Genomic DNA, 14,841 nt, shown 5'->3' with positions numbered 1-14,841 from the left:
GAATTGTACCTTGCAGCATATAGCTGACATGCAAACTGACGGATAAAAACGAATTGCTTGTATGGAAAAATTATTTATTTGTGAAGGGTATTGTAGCTTCGATGCAAGCGAAGTTAACATTTTTTTTCTTGTTTATTTTTTTTTTTGCCGCTAACAAAGCGCCGCTGTTGTCAGTCAGTTACTAAGTCAATCAGTAAGTCAGTTGGTGGTGCATACAACATCGCCACAGCAGCGCCATTATAGACAACTTTTTATATGCTTCAGTTCCATTGTATCGCTATTTGCTTTGTTTTTTATTGTTTATACACACTCGCTAAGCTAACTGTATTTGCATTTTATTCATGGCAAAACTACCGTTTCGTATATACGAGTATCCCACTTTGTATGCGTGTGAGTGTGTGTAAATAGTTCATACCACGGACCATATACGCTCCTCCGCCACTTTTAACACATTTTATCTGCCGTTAGGCACACTTTGGCTCAGCCGCCATATATGGTTTTACAAACAAACAACTTGACTGAGTAATCCAGCGGCGTTATACCATATATATTGATATATGTATATACATACAAACAAACATTTTATTATGTATAAATGAAATACTACCGATTTTTTTGTTAAAGCCTTTTTGGGTCTCAACTACATACAGACATCCAGACATACTATCACACATACACATTCAAATTAAATGCGTTCGTGCGCCAAATTCACGACAACAACGTGCGGTCTACAAATATTTATATACAACAAAGTGTGACGGCGGCTTGGTTAACCCAAATACGTGGCTTACATTTTAGTTACATAATTATAATAACAAATATTATACTAATAGCAGTTAGTAGTTACATTGCCGAGTTATACATTGAGGTTAAACCCGAAACGTTGAATTTAAACACTAAACATTGAAGTTAGAACTTCAACTTTACGAGTTGATTTAAAAACTGGTTAAGAATAAGCAAATCATATATTATATTCAAAATTTTAAAACCTTAAGACCCCAGAACAATTTATGTCTGATCAAATTTGACCCGGACTTAACTTTTAATACAAATCTTTGCTATCGCCTTAAAACAGGCTCCTTTGAAGCCAATAAAAACACGCCAACGCTTAATCAAATTTGCTCTGATGCTTATATAAACATTAAGTGTATTTATTTTTTGAAACTAGTTAAATGCGATAATATTTCAGAAATTTAGGCTATAATCAATATGTGGCGCGTGGTTAATTTGATCCTATCGTGTAAACGGAAAATTTCCAATGATTACCTTTCCATGAACTGTTTTGCATTTACTCACATATTGCTTTAACTCCTGAGGAGGCACTTTTTTGATAACACTTTTTATTACCGAATTTCGAACACAGCACCGGATGAGTCCATGCATACGACACAATATTTTCTGGCGGAAATTAGATGACTAAAACTAAATAATTCCTTCTGTGCTGAAGTAAAAAAGTTATGTAACTAGGCAAAATACCGCTCTGTACTCAATATTGCAGTATGATGCGTTTGATCTTGATATGAACCTTGACCTGACGCTTTAAATTAGAATTAGTCTCACTCCTACAAATATAACCACAAACTGGTACTAGTGTGCCTCGACTCAGGAATGTTATTAGGGTTGATGAACCGTGCAACAGTTCGTTGGTGATCGTATAATGAATAAAATATACACGCAAATAAGTACCTCCCTAATGCAATTTTTTTGATTGTTTTGGTCACCTTCATCGCAGAGCAATTAACTTCGCAGTACATTAACTCTCTTAAATTACCGCCACCGGTATTAGATATTAGCATTTTTCTCTCTTTAAGAAGCCACTATCAAGTACGATCGTTTAAGTCAATATCACTTACTTATATTACACATACATATGTACATATATTAGTTATGTATATACATATTGACAATACCAAAACGAAACTGCTTTTGCATGCAGCAGGCAATCTCTGCAAGTTGGCTTTAACCTTTAAATACTTTTCGAAATATTCGTTGGTCTAGCACAACAACAAGAACAAACACAAAGAGGTGCCGCAGACGCACACACACGCTCCAACAAATAATGCATGGCAAAGTAGTTTGCGATTTATGAGCCAAATACTTGTTGGTGCCGCGCAAAAATGCAAAATCGAGCAAAAAAAGCAACAACAAAGTGGAAAACAAGCAGCAAAGAAAACAGCTGCAATAAATATATTAATAACAATAAACAAGTCAATATAAGTGTACATATGTACATATACTTGTATAGTTCATACAAAACACAATTTTATGCTTATATGAAGTGAAGTTCTTGTTGGCTCCACCAGCATACCAGCGCATTGTTGTTGCCAACTTTAGTGGCCTGCAAACGGTAAAATATGCAATGCCACAGTCAACACCAGCAGCGGCTTAAGTATAAACACAAACAAACAGACGTGTGCACATGGCGACAAGCTGAAACACTCCCTGAAACCGAGTCGCAGTTGAGGTTATGTTTGCGCTGACTCGCCCGTCAAGTTTTGCATTTTCAGCTGTTTTGTGCTGTCAACCACAATGCGGTTGGGCCGTTGACTGGCTGACAGACGAACATACGGAGATAATGCAAGAGCGGTGGAAATGCAAAGGGGTGGGAAATGCAAGTCGTACGCATTTTAGCTTATCGCAGGTCGAGTTAGTGTAGGTTTTCTGCTGTCACCACAAAATATATACGAATGAGGTAGTAGTTGGTGAAGGCAGGTGGGCGCAGAAGTGTGCGAGCAAGGTGGACAAGACGCACTTATGCACAGTTATATAATATATTTATTTAAATGCAAAAAATTAAAAATTTATTCAAAAATACGATTCGACAACAATAAGTTCATATATAGCACAAAACGTTGCGTAATCAGTTTGCGAATTCCTTGCAGCAGCATTTTTCTACAATATTGCTCACTGGCACTGCTTATACATACATATATATATTTATATGTATATGTATATATCATAACCATATATATGTATATGTATGAAATAATTTGCGCTTTAAGCTTTGCTAATTGTTCTTTCCGCTTAATAATCTCAACACGTCGCACAAGTGAACGCGTTAATTGTCTGAGAGAAAAGCGAGAGCAAAGAGTATGGAAAATAAATTAAAAACTATTTTTATATAGATAAAAAAGTCAGCTCATTTGCATGTATCAGACATCGCATGACATTTAATTAGCTGCTCAAATACTTTTTGCTCTCTACTTTTCCTATTATTGACTAAATGACCCTGACTCAGCGGCATTGTTGGCATTTAAATAATGCGGCTATTTTTATAATTTTTTCTGCTTTTACTACTGGTGATACGGCTGATAGCCGTAATTTGCGGTTGCTTGATTTTTCGAGAGGTTGCTTGCTATTTTTTCGCAGATTAAAGTTTAGCGTGCAAACTGTTTTTAGGCAATTTAAAGCTGATATCTGTTGCAAATGATCTAAGGTCTCGCAAATGCTTAAGCTTATTTCTATCTATGATTATTAATTAAATTATGAACTCTCCTCGTTTTGTGTAAAACTTTAATCGCTCAACTGATTTTTAACGGGTTCAACGAGCCGCATCCAATTAATTATTTCTTAACCAGCAACTGAAAGGCATCTCAGCTCATATGAAAAAATAGATTTTGTTGAGTATTACAATTTCAAAAAGTAGATGGTTTGACTTAAACTTTAAAATAATTGCTTCTAATAAAGCGCTTCGTTCCAAAAATCGTTTTTTTCATTTATATATTCATACAAATATATATATATATATATAGGTATATACAAAGCACTTACAAATATGTGTTTTAAAACTTTCTCCGAAAATTTGAAGTTGATCGGGCATTAGAATTCTTTAACGCGGTGCAATCGGTTTCAAAAACTTTAAACGCTTTTTTCTCGGCAGTCGGAGAGGAAAACTTCTTCGAAACGGCTACACCGATCGACTTTGCATTTTCACACGCCTTTCTTGTTTGTTAATGATTGATTGTGGGGTAATGATTAAGGGAATAAGATTTTTACAATAATTTCGATTTTTAAGAAAGTGTAAATTTGAAGTGTAAATTTTCTTATAAAAACTGACTTTTTTTTGGAAGCCGCCGTTCTGTAAAAATTAAAATTTTTACTAGTTATTCGATCATAACCTGTATTCATCTATAGTAATACTAAATTTTTTGTTTGTTGTTGTTGGATTTGAGATAATTTTAAGCAGTAAGATCTTCCTCACTGCCAGACACCTTTTATCGCAGGTCTTTCTGGAGATCGGCTACGAGATCAATGAAATCCAAAACTTTTGAAAATGAATCACCGATTATTAAAGCGCACATTTCTTTTATTTATTAAATAAACAAAATGCCTCTGCAGAGAAAATTAACAAAAAAGGCGTTTTTTCTGACTTGTAAAGGGCTATAACCCGTTTATCTAGTTTTCCATCTGATCACAGATATAAAAGATACTTTCTTTTCGATTTTTTGCTACGCCTTTTTATCAAGAAATTCACCCAACAGGGTATGTTGGAACGTTACTATTTTTATAGTAAAACTATTTCTATTATTTGTTCTGTTCTCCAATCTCCAAATTTTGACAAATCAACTACAGCTAAAAAGATGAACTCTAAAGTCTCCAAAATTTTATTTTCAAACTTTCTTGAAAAGCTGCTTTATATTAGAGAGTGTACAATATTTATTTTTTTTTTGCAAATCATTTCATTAAACCCAATTTCGTAAAATTTTCCAAATCATCAAATGTTTTTCTTTTCTTAATTCAATTTCACATACCATTAAAAGATATTAATGCTTCCACCTTTTGAAAGTTTAAGTTAAGTTAAATTTACTGCTATTAGTTTTGTAATAATTATTGCATTAACAGCTAATAAAATTGCGCCTAATTCTATTATTTAGTTATATCGAAGAGAAGGGAGCACACAATGCACATGTCTACAAACTCAAAAAACAAAAAGAAATAACTTTAAACTTTTAAAAATTACTACTTCAATTAATTAACAAAATGCAAATTAGTGCCGGCCAGATTTAATAAGATAATCACAATTTTCAATTTCACACAATTTAATTCGAGTGTATCTAAACATAGACTATACACACATACACATAATCACATATATAAATTCGCCATTTCACTACATAAATGCACTTCAATATTTTTTTCCACAGTCAATTAAATACGCTCAAGTGCTCTTTTGCCCTTAATTTGCAGTTATGCAATACTCAGCAAAATAATTGAAAAAGAGAAAATAGATAAAAAGCTTAACCGAGTGGAAAATAAACATTACACAAATCGTTAAGACACTCACTTAACATAAATGGCCAGCTGATTACTTTGCTAAGCACGTTAATACATATGTAATATGTATATAATTAAACATACCTACATATGCATATACATGTATGTGCATGTGCGTCTGCATTTATATAAAAATGTAAATGCTATAAAACATAAGTGGCGAAACGCCATACTCTTATAAATGTTTTATTAAAACTATCTTGGCAATGATGCAAGTAATTATGAAATATTTAACTATTTTCCGTTACATATATATGCTTTGAAGTGTAAATTTATGAATATATGAATTCGAATTTTATTTACTTTTACGTAATATAGAAAATTTGATTTGAAAATATTGTGGTTGAATCGTTTAACGGGTTTCACACGCTTTCAAGTTTGTTGGTTAAAACACCTATGACAACTTAAACTAATTTCGATTCAGTATTAGTCATGGTTGCAAAATATGCATCAAAAAACTAATTTAAAGTAACATTTCAATTAAAAATGTATATTTTGTAATCTGAAAAATTTTAATTCAAAATTATTTTAAAATTACAAAACATATATTTTTAATAGAAAATTAAAAAAATGATTTTTGTTTTTACATATTCTCGCGCTTGGGCACAGAGCCCTCATACTCAAAACTCTAGAGCAGTGGTCGGTACATTGAAACAATTACTATTTTATTAATTTTAAATTCTGGTTTTGGGATTAAAAATTTAAAATCTATCAATTTTTAAATTTACTAATTTAAAATTTTTTTTTTTGATAGTTTATTTTAGATTTTGGGACTAAAAATTAAATTTTTTATCCAAAATTTTTTAATTAAAAAATCTCCAAAGCCGCAGTTTAAAATTGATCATCTAATTTTAACTTCAAAAAGTTGGAGTTACAAAATTTTCAAACTCTGGTTCGATTACAATTTGATTTAAAAAAAAAATCCAAATCAGTTTTTTGAAATTTTCATATTTCTCATATATAAATTCGACCGTAAACAAAATTTTTGCCTTTTCAAAAATGAAAATAATGTAACTACATTTTGTAAAAAAAAACTTTTTTTCCATCTCACATAACTCTTAAGGTATCATAAAAAAGCTGGAATGCCTTTGAAAACTTTCTTTCTTTGAAAAGACGTTCAAAGTAAATCACTCGGTTGCTTATGTTATTCTACCAAGCGGTAACGAAACTGCGCGAAACTAACTATTGTATTCTATCAATCTTGGCTCGAACAGAGGGTCTAACGCAATATTCTTTCATTTACTCCAATGCAGTAGATGAATAGCTAGATCTTGCAAGCTGATCCATACAATGCACTCGTATTGAGTTTTTAACTGTTTCAGGCTCAAACCTCTCCAATTTAATTTTATCCTTTCTCCTCTGTAATTTTATAATGTCTGTTGGCTTTTCAATAAATTTGCACATCAATTACAATTAGTTGCATTATCACACACACTCGCTCCCCGACTGGTTTCCGGCCGGACTACCTGACCATAGCCACTAGCACATACATACACACACACACGCGCACACAATATTTGAAAGTGGACGGCATTAGCAGCTGCAGCAATTACTGCTTATTGTTTTCATGCTGCTGCTTGTTGTTGCTGTTGGCTTTTTCTTGCTGGCATTCAGAAAATCTGCGGAATCCGCGCTTTTCCTTCAAAGCTGCTGCTGATCATTGGTTGGTGTTGCATGTTGCACAAAAATTAAAATTCATTACTTTTTGCTGCCACCACAACAGCTTGGTTTTTTCTTGATGTCGGTTGATAGCGCTGCTCACCGGCTTACTGATAGCCACCATTTCGCGGTAACTTGCCTGCGCTGTGCTGGACTTTTTCCTCATTTTCTCTTTAAGGTATTTAATGTGCGCACATGCACCCATTCATATGTAAAAAAAACAACATACATACATATGTAAGTGTTGTTGCAAGCTCATGTGTGCTATGTGCTCATTGCTTTTATTATTATTTCAATCGGTTTTGTTGTTGTTGCCTGCATAATTGTTAAGCGATTTTGTTGCTGTCCACTTGCACTTTTCCTTTTCCACAAGCGATTGTGGCACGGCCTGCTTACTTACTACATGCTCTGATGCCTGTCCATCATCATCACCCATTCACCGCAAGCAGGTGTGGTTGTTATTGTTTTATGTTGAAAATGAAAATGTTTATTAGCCTGCGCCACGCCCCACTGCACCGTACACGAGCTCACTGTGTTTGCTTGTTTCTTTGTATGCACGTGTGTGTGTGTGCGTGTGTGTGAAAGCGAGATTTTAGCTGCTTAAGCAATTCACTTGTCGTGCTTTCAACTTATTCACGGCATACCTTGCTTGCAGGAATGCCGCTGTTGTTGTTGTTGCTGCTCATCAATTCGTCACTTCGTCAGTTTATCAAGCGTTCGCGTCGCATTAACATAAAGTTGCACTTTTCAACATATTTATTGCTGTTGTTGTTCGCGCCAGAGCCAGTAAGCAACGACAGTCATTGTCAAGTCTCGTTTACTACTTAAATAATAAAAGTAAATACATATGTATATATGTGTAATTGTGTACTCATAAATGTGTATGTAATTATTTGCGGAGCGCCATTTATCGGTTTCGCTGTTGCCATATTGGCCGCTGATCCATTGCAATCGGCCAACGTTTGCGCGCGCTTCGTTTTCCCCAATCCACTCTCACGCCAGCAACTATGATTTTGTGTCAACAATGGAAAGGAACGCGACAATCCATCGCGCTCTGGGCAGTTGACAGTGTGAAAGTGCAACTTGTTTTCGCGTAAAACGTCGGCTACCATCATCGGTGACGAAACGAAATGGCGCTTAAACCAATATTTATTTACCAGCATCAACAAGTGTTCAACTTTATGATTTAATGTTTGCATTTTCGCTTAATAATTTTTTGTAATTTTAATAAAAGATTAAATTTGTTTGCACGGATTTAAAAATCAATTAATTGCCGCTTGAATTTTGCCTTGAGTACACTTAGGAATACAGTGGTATTTTTCTTTGAAGCGTTTCTGTCTCTCTAGTGCTACGTGCCTTAAGCTTGTCTTTTTACAGATAGTAATAATAAAAAGCATCCGAACTTTTTTCAAGATGTTGACTCAAGCTATTTTCTACTTTCATCTGATTGTACAGTAAAATCGCACGATATAGTTGCTAATATCGACGTTGCATTACTTCTCGACACTCGCTGTAATTACCTGTTATTTTTTAAACATTTTTATTAAAACATCATTTTAATGTAGAAATAATAGTATTTTTAAACTTTGGCAAAAATTAAAGCTTATGTTTTATAAATCGAGCTTTTAAATCTGGAATGAATTTGTTTTAATTTGAGACTAGTATGGTAAGTAATTTAACAGCTTTCTAGGCTTTGTGAGCTTAAAGTACTATGCAATAATCATGCATTTCTGCTTCAATTTCATAATTTTGTTACTCACTTCATGAAAGGAAAAGTTTTTTTAACTGCATAAAATTTTATAAAATATAAAAAAAATAAATAAATTCAAGTTCACATGATATACTTGTATGTATGTATGTATATGTGGCAAATATATTATTTTACTTCTTTGATTGTCATGCGAATTGAAAGTTTATGAAAGCTTTATAAACCAAATTACAAGTACAAATACAATTTAAATAAGAAAGAGTAAATAAATTGAATAATATGAAATATAAATAAAAAAACTGCAATTGGATGCTTTAAAATATTATAACTCCAGTTGATTTTTGCTGGTATCACGGCATTGGAATTTTGCTGCAGCAAAAACAAAATGCAGAGTATTCCGCAATAATTGGCTAACATTTTTTTTAGACGACACTGCCGCCATTGAGCACACCTTTCATAAAGTTCGAATGCTTTTGCAATTTTGAACTTAATTTTTTGCAATTTATGCTTATTTGTAGCCATAACCTAAACGCTTAAGTAGATTCCAGTAAATGGAAGATGTAAATCATAAAATAATTTAATAATTTGCTTAATTTCCGAAGTATAAAATTTGAAATTAAAATCATAAGCAGCCGAAACGGTGTCAAAGCAATTGTTGTAAGTGGGACCCACAACAGCGAGTGGGCAAGGGTAATTTGCCGCCAGCAAGAAAGCCTTGCAACAATAAGGCATTCATGCCTGTTTGCACAGTGGAATATGGAAATATTTAACTTAGTGCATATGCAGATAAGCCGATGCAAGCTCAAGTCTTGCTTATAAGAGTAAGTACGAGTAATCGAAACTTTCCAGCCCAAATAAGGCTTTGCACCAGCAATATTGCAAGATAACTGTGTCACGTCGATTGGCAACTTTTACTGCTAACTTATACTTGTACCGTTATTTGCTTTTTGTATGATCTATGAAATTGTGCAATTATACCGTTTATCTGCGGCGCCACCAATGTTGTTGTCGCAATCACTATGAATGTGCATTAATTCGCCACAACTCTCTTCTTACACGCCACGCCATATTTGCCAAAGCCAGTGATTTGCAAGTGAACGAGGCAATCATTTTCCGTTTTTCTAAACATTAAACACATTTAAAATAGCGAAAAAAAAGATTTAAAAAAAAGTGTTGTAAAAAATTGTGGAAGTATGTGTGCATGGTTTTTACTTCCTGTCGCCGATTCGTTGCGATTGTAAACAGCCAACGGAGTTATAGCGAAAAAACTGCAAATAACGAAAATGGCATAAATTGCAGAAATTTTGTTTCTCTCGCCCGATTAGGCGTGGCCCACTTGAGCAGTGTACTTAAAAAACCATATAATAAAAATAAATTCCGCAAATAAATGCAAGAAAAGTATGTTAGAAAGTACTTCGATAATGGTTGGCAAATAATTGCATTGGAAAGAAAAAGCGCTTCGAATAAATATTTATTTAGAGAGCAGATAGCATAAAAGTTAACATTTAACAAGAATTGAGCGCCTGCCAAAGCAGCCTGTTGTAGTATTTACAGGTCTTCTATTTTACATCTAGTTGTACAAATGTCGAACTAAGACAAAGCCTCTTCACTTTAATTTCCAAAAACAAGGTACAATTATTTCCAGCAAAAGATTTTCCAATTTTCAGCGAATTTTAACAATTTAAGCAATTTCGTTTTCTTGTATAGTTTTGTTGTATCGCCAACCAATTTCATAGTTAATTTGAAACTCACATGCAATTGAAATCCAAAGTGTAGTGCATGTCATGGAATGCCTACGTCTAGTACGAGTACGAAAAGTGACGCTCCGTTTGGCACATTTATGAGTGATCTTGATCTTGGCAGATTGTAAGCTAAATGCGACACACATACAAATGAAAATAAATGAGCATCATTTAAAAAACCATCACCAGCTTTGGTATACAATCGTCAAGTAGGCTGGTAAAATTTGAAAGCACTCAGTGCTGGGGCGTATGACAGCGGGGCATAGCTGATAGTTGCCGATTTCACACAGTTTTAGCCAAGCATATCAATTACATTGAAGCAGGCACATACGGATATAAACACAATACAAAAAATTCCGCGGAGACAAAAGTTAAATGCATTTTAAATTTAAGTGGTAAGAGCAGAAAAGCAGAGATGTTGGGAAAATAATGTCAGTATGTTTGCAGTTTAGCAAATAAGGTAGTTGTTGTGCACAAAAATGGAGGCTATAATAAAAAAGAAATCTCTGTAGAAAGACAAATATGAGCTTCGCACAATAAAGTTGAAGTTTCGCTAGCAAATTCCTTATTTTGCCATAAAAAAGGTACACGTTTTTCAAAGAGGTAGTAATTTGATTGAAAAATTAATTATGTTTCCGGATTTAGCAAACTTTTTCAAATCACCACAGCTACTAAATAATAATATAATTAAACTAATCGACCAATCTTAATTGCGACAGACCTTTAACAAAAAAAAAAAAAACGATAAGGATATTACTCTCGTATTTTAAACGTCATTATTGAATTAATTGTAACAGGGTCCATAGCTATAGTGTACAAGTAGTGTATAAACTAGGTAGAAACTTTTGCTCGTTTTGTGCACCATTGCATTCAGAACATAATATATCATTTAGTATACTCCCTCCAAAAATTTAGAAAATTGTTTATACTGATGATGATCTGATTTAGAAAAAACTTCCTTGAGTTTTTGCTGAATGTTTCTGTCATTTGCCCGGAAATGCGGAAATTTTTTTGCGCATGTGTACATGAACCAAGCAATGGCGACTGAACCAGGGATTCTAAGATATGCTTTTTGTCGATCAAAATGTCATTGAATTGTGTTAAGTAGCTTTATAAATATTTAAAATATTCAGGTTTAATTATTGGGTCTATAACTATATTCATGCGTTCTTTTTTCCAAATTTGAACATGTATTCAAGTACACTTGTATTATTCAAATTATTGCCTCAATATATTCTCAACTCTCTGGCAATTTTTGGTATCCGTTCCAAAAGAACTGCGCCGGCCTGTCGGACAAGAATGAGTCAAGGCAATTTTTGTTCAGACGTGAACCATGTTTAAGTGAGAGCTTTTTGCATCGACCGGAACAAATAGTACTCAAAAACGGGGTAATCTCTGGACTATAAGGCAAGTGAGGCCAAACTTCTCACCCGCTGTTTTACCAATAGTTTTTAACCAGTGTTGCAAAATAAGACCCGTCACAATTCGATGTAAATATTTATACTTTTTGTAGCCTTCAAGCAGCATTTCTGACTTGCAAATTTGTCTTTTAACGTCTCTTGGCTTTAATTCATGTACCATATTCCAAGTTCGTTGTTTTTGAATGTATCTGGCTTCATTTAAGAGTTTTGAAATGACTGCTTGAGTGACTTCCACATATGCTGCGAGCTCTTCTTCTATTTGCCAAAAACATTATCTAGTAATTCTTCCTGTTCCTCATCCTCAAACTTTTTTGGCTACCGTCTTGCAAGCCAAAATCGCCACTTTTAAATCGTGTAAGCCACTTTTGGCACAATCGAGCAGCTAGAGCATATTCACCATGAACTTCCACCAAAATACGATGATTTTTGTTTTGTTTTTTGTTTCCATTGTAAAGTAATGAAGAAGAACTCATTTTTAGACACAAAAGCACGAATCCCTAAAACCGAATATACGTAATCCATGAAGAGACATTGTGATGAACCGAAAAACTGCATCCAGAAACTAGGTCACATATCGCAAATATCTGCAGAAGAGTTGAAAGAGTATAGTGAGCTTTAATACGATAGAAATAGTCCTCTTAAGTATGTGGCTCTTCAATGTACGAGTATACATAGTGAACTTCACAAATATTAACTGATACCGATGTACAGTTATATATTGAAAATGCTCTTTCCCGTTCTTGCGGAGATCCGCTTCCCTTAAGTCCACCGTCGATGACTTCAGCAAGCTTTGTAAGTGAATACAACTGAATTGTCTAAATTCATAATTAAAATCTCTTCCTAGCGCCATTTCACTTTGTAAGCAATTAATTGTTTTCATTTACACAAAATTTTAATTGCTTTCTACAAACGTGCGCTTGTGGACCTTTATGTATACAAAATTTTATGAAACAATCTCAAGCCGTAAAACATCTAAAAGCATCTTAATGAATAGTTAAATTACAAAAGCAATTAAACAGTTGCCGGCTCTAACCACTCACAGGAGGGGAAATTTGAGTGCTGGAAACAATAGAAGCTGTGGCATGCAAGATGCAACTTATTACAGTTAACTATGGCAAGAATAATGACTAAATTGTAAGATGCGCGCAACTACCCAGAAACTGTTGCACCGTTAAGAGCCAAACGAAGCCACATCAAGCCGCCAACGAAGCGATCGGTCATTCTAGCCAACCGGTGGACGAACGAACCAAGCAATCTCAGAAGGTTGAAGCAACACAATACTAAGGCTACAATTACGCGGCAACAACAACAATGCCGTTGCTACATACCTTCCGCGTAACAACAAAAACGAGTGCAATGCGCCACCATGCACTTGACCAAAAGGGGTGGCAGTTAACTGGCAGCTGCTCGGTGTTTGTGGCATACAACATGCGAGTGGCAAGTGCATGGCCATTCCCGACAAGCGCAAGCTCTACATGCCCATTTAGGTACATATAAATCTCTATAAATTATATGTTTGTAAGTATGTGTGTGCGTGCTGTGGCCAAACTTGTAAGTCATCATCGCCGTAATCATCACTTCCCAGAACGAAAGAACGAACAGCGGCACACACCTACACATATACACACTAGCACATATACATACAAGTATATACGCCTTTGCACGCTGAGTGCGCCGACACAATGCCTTCATTACGTTTGGGTACATAAAGCTCTTGGTTGTGCTGCTAGCTCGATTTGCGGAAGGAGTGCATGTTGCCTGCCACGCTTCGCTGCATCACTGACGCCCTAACTGACGGACTGGCCAACTGTTGGTCTGCTACCGGCAACAACTAGTAACTAGAAACTTAAACGACCTGCCATCAATTCCGGCTGCAGCCCATTTTTGCATGCGGACGCGCCATCCGACAACTTCTGGTTCAATACGCTTCGACATGCCTCTTCGTCATGCTGGAAGTGTGTGCTGTTGCTGACTTCAACTTTAGGCATTTCAGTTCAAGTGTCCGATAGAAATACTTTCCCACTTTACTTACGTTCCCAAAGCACTTGGCATACATACATATATACCTCATATACATATACACTCGGACTGCGCTTATAAAGGCTTCTCCGGTTGTGTGCACACCTTGCTCGGCTCGGTCGCCGCAAATTCATTAATCTAGTCTATTGCCACTACATTATGAATGAATTGGCTAAAGTTTATTACCACAACTCTGATAGCTGCACCATCATTTGACCATCTTGCAACAAGTTGCAATTTTATGAAGTTCACAAGTGCGTCGGTTAGCCGACATCTTAAAACTTCAATAAATTAATTTGATAACTTTCTGCAGGCATAACATAGAAGGCGCTTCATTTGCTCACTTCGTTTCTGTTGTGTGGGTTGCCATGTTGCAAGATTTTTTTTTGCATGAAGGTGGACTTTTATATGAAAAAAAAAAAAAAATTGGTGTACTTTTCTATTTTCAACAATTTGTGGTTATTAGAGGTCCACACTATCAGCATACAAGATGTGCATGCTCTGACCACATAAATACTCTAAATTTAATATTGTATAATAGTGATGTAAATTCTATTAAAATTTTGTCCGCAAAGCTCAAAACGGCGATCCTTATCCACCTTTCTTAAAAACAACGATAAGGAAAGCCTCGATTTTTGACTTAGAACGTTTTTTCTGACATATCCGATGTCTTATAAGTAAGACGTTCAGATTTTGGTATTTTAATCATCGATTATTATTGAGATGGCAACTTTGATTTTACATTATTTTCCGTCCCCTCTATGTTTTTTGATTTTGCTAGGAAGTCATTATCTTCATCAATTTTATAGCAATTATGAAGCTTTCAATACGATAAATTTCCTGCCGCAACTGAGCAATTTAACAAAGCTAAGTACCGTAATGCAATTAAAACGTAGATTCATGTCAACAACGCAAAATCAGCAAGATAAAAAATGAACGCTCAGTAGGAAACATAATTAGGGAAATATTAGAAAGAAGAGGCCTACAAGTAGTACTGAGATAATAATAGCGACAATTT

At 34.8% G+C, this 14,841-nt stretch overlaps 1 protein-coding gene across 6 annotated transcripts in view; it reads left to right on the top strand.

Moving 5' to 3' along the window:
- The window catches only part of jbug (filamin-type immunoglobulin domains fbug), a 79,858-nt gene that overhangs the window by 52,876 nt on the left and 12,141 nt on the right, over positions 1-14,841 (top strand). The gene's annotated exons all lie outside the window — the stretch shown is intronic.

Source organism: Bactrocera oleae, chromosome 4 (genome assembly GCF_042242935.1).
Source record: "Bactrocera oleae isolate idBacOlea1 chromosome 4, idBacOlea1, whole genome shotgun sequence".
Lineage (NCBI taxonomy): Eukaryota > Metazoa > Arthropoda > Insecta > Diptera > Tephritidae > Bactrocera > Bactrocera oleae.
This window is presented reverse-complemented; position numbering and strand designations above follow the sequence as displayed.